General features: G+C 39.0%; 1 pseudogene; it reads right to left on the reverse strand.

Annotated features, from left to right (window-relative positions):
• Nucleotides 1-281: 281 nt before the first annotated feature.
• LOC134760965 (cell division cycle protein 27 homolog) lies at nucleotides 282-2,190 on the reverse strand (annotated as a pseudogene).
• Nucleotides 2,191-2,958: the final 768 nt, after the last annotated feature.

Consider the following 2,958-nt stretch of genomic DNA (forward strand, 5'->3'; position numbering starts at 1 on the left):
CAAACAAACAAACAAAACACAACTGCGTTATCTGCTAAAGTTTGGTAGAAGACTGAAACTGTTGAGTATAAGGATCTGGTATTCTATTATCATTAGTTAAATTAAGAGGTTGTTAAAGAGATACATTTCATAAGAAAACATGTTAGTTTGAAGTTATTGACCAGTATGTACCATCCCTAAGTATTAGTAACCAAATTCATGACAATAAAGAGCTATCTAACAAGAAAAATTAGTGACTTTAGCACCATCAACAAGACATTGTCTTTACACTTCATTACCACTTACCATGCATTATAATGTCTAGGAATGACTCTGATAGCATTTCAAAAACAAGCCAATCCTTTGTCCAATTCTTCAGTTAAGACAAACTCCTGCCCTAATAGAGTATAGGCATAAGCACAATTTGGATCCACTTGGATAGCTCTCTGGAAGAATTTAATTGCAATATCGTGTTCCCATTGCAGACTGAAACACTTCGCTGCAGCACACCAGGCCTCTGGTGAATTTTTATCCATGTCTGTAAAGTCTTTTGACAGAACTGAAAGAGCAACCTCTTTTTGAAGATGCCAAAGTGTTGTAAAGTAGATTTCCTTCGACTCTATAATTCTCAATGCTTCTAACCTCTGAGAATATTCTTTCAGCTTGCATGTACTCTGAAAGTTCAAAATAGACCCTTCCAATTTGGCACAGTACCCAACTAGTATTTTAGTGGTGAGAAGGTAGATGGCTCAAAATAGTTGTAGTTTCTTAGCAATGGTATGAACACAAAGGTAAATAACCTTTCCCCGTTTCATGAAGAAGGCTCATCAAGCTTTCTGCTGCTTCTTTTTGTATATTAAAAGCCTGAATCTGAAGTGTGATTGTGGATATTTACCCTTCTGAAATGATGAAAGAGTCCAATTTTGTAATTTCCAGGCTATCATTTATGTTAGGTTGAGTTATTCCTCCTTTGTTAGTTTTACTTTTTGTTTTTCTGTCTGGGATTTTAGGTGGAAACTTAATTTTTAATTTCTTCCTATTCTCCTTGGTTGTGGAATTGTCACTAGTAAAGAGTCGTGAACTTCTTCAATGCAGTGCATTTGGGGGAGATGTCATAGTGGGGCTCAAACCCTGAGGTATTGTATTTATTTATGGACGAGAACTTTCTGTTTGTGCAAGAATTGGAGTTACCTCTCGGCTATTTTCACTCTGAGAAGGTAGACTTTGCTCCAGTTTGGCGGATTCTGGCAACAGACTTTTTTGAAGGGGCGCCGTTGGATGGCACATCAATTTCAGAAGGTGTATTAGTATAGTTTTGTAAATAGGATCCATCTCCAGGACTTGGGGTTTCTAATGGCAAAATTCCAAAACTTTGGGTTAATGGACTAAGAGCTGCTGGTCCTCCTAATAAAATTCGAAGAGTTTTTGGTTTATTTTGAACCTGTTTAGAAAATATGGAAGTTCCTGTTCCCAGTGGGACAGTATCAAGTGAAATTACAGCTGAATCAATAGAAGACACTGGGTAATCTGTATTCAAGGAATACTTTAATTGGAAGATTCTAAATTCAATCTGTTTAATTCAGTTGTGTCTTGGGGTGTTTCTGTAAGAATAGTCTCAGGCTGTCTGTGACATAAACTATGATTAGGTACTTGTGTTGTGCAAGAGTTGGGCAGACAGTTGCTAAAGTTCTGTAAATATGTGAATAAAAATGTTTGGTCAGGATCTGGCTTTTCACCTATTTCATGTAATGATTCAAAGGGATACCAGAAGAAAAGATTTAAACTAAGGTTCTTTTGGTAGCATTCTGATCCTTTGGCAAGCCGATCTGTCTTGCAATATACATGTCCCAGTAATGGAAGGGGAAAGCAAGCTGTATCACCAAACTCAGTAACAACATAATCATGGCTTTTCTGCTTATGAAACATTCCACCCCATAAGATTTGTTCCTCTACTGCAAGCTTGCTGAGATCAACACAACATTTTGCAAACAGGTATTTGCATTGCGGTGTAGTACAATTGTGTCCTTTCAAGAGTCTATATGCTTTATAGGCCTTTCCTGGGCAGTAAGAACAGGTCGCCAGTACAAGCAAGGCTTCTTCTGAGTGTACTTCTGCATAAAGGCGTTCTGCGACGAAAACCCCATCTCGGTAGTCATAGAGGTTTAGTGCTTGCCATATAGCAGCCTGGACGGGTTCCTGCAGCGCCGTCATCCACGAGGCTCAGACCCACTTTCTGCAATGCCTTAGGCACCCCCCCGACCCTGCCCAACACCCTCCCTCCCGTAGCGGCTCCGGCCCGGCCAGCCTCATCTCATTTAAACTCGCCAGTTTTGTAGGTTGCCTGCTCACTGATGGTAGTTTATTTTGCTGTGCAGAAGCTCTTTAGTTTAATTAGATCACATTTGTCAATTTTGGCTTTTGTTGCCATTGCTTTTGGTGTTTTAGACATGGAGTCTTTGCCCATGCCTATGTCCTGAATGGTAATGCCTGGGTTTTCTTCTATGTTTTTATGGTTTTAGGTCTAACATTTAAGTCTTTAATCCATCTTGAATTGATTTTTGTATAAGGTGTAAGGAAGGGATTCAATTTCAGCTTTCTACATATGGCTAGACAGTTTTCCCAGCACCATTTATTAAATAGGGAATCCTTTCCCCATTGCTTGTTTTCCTCAGGTTTGTCAAAGATCAGATAGTTGTAGATATGTAGCATTATTTCTGAGGGCTCTGTTCTATTCCATTGATCTATATCTCTGTTTTGGTACCAGTACCAGGCTGTTTTGATTACTGTAGTCTTGAAGTATACTTTAAAGTCAGGTAGTGTGATGCCTCCAGCTTTGTTCTTTTGGTTTAGGATTGACTTGGCGATGCGGGCTCTTTTTTGGTTCCATATGAACTTTAAAGTAGTTTTTTCTAATTCTGAGAAGAAAGCCATTGGTAGCTTGATAGGGATGGCAAAGGGATCTAGAACTAGAAATACCAT

The sequence above is a fragment of the Pongo abelii genome, chromosome Y (genome assembly GCF_028885655.2).
Source record: "Pongo abelii isolate AG06213 chromosome Y, NHGRI_mPonAbe1-v2.0_pri, whole genome shotgun sequence".
NCBI classification, from domain to species: domain Eukaryota; kingdom Metazoa; phylum Chordata; class Mammalia; order Primates; family Hominidae; genus Pongo; species Pongo abelii.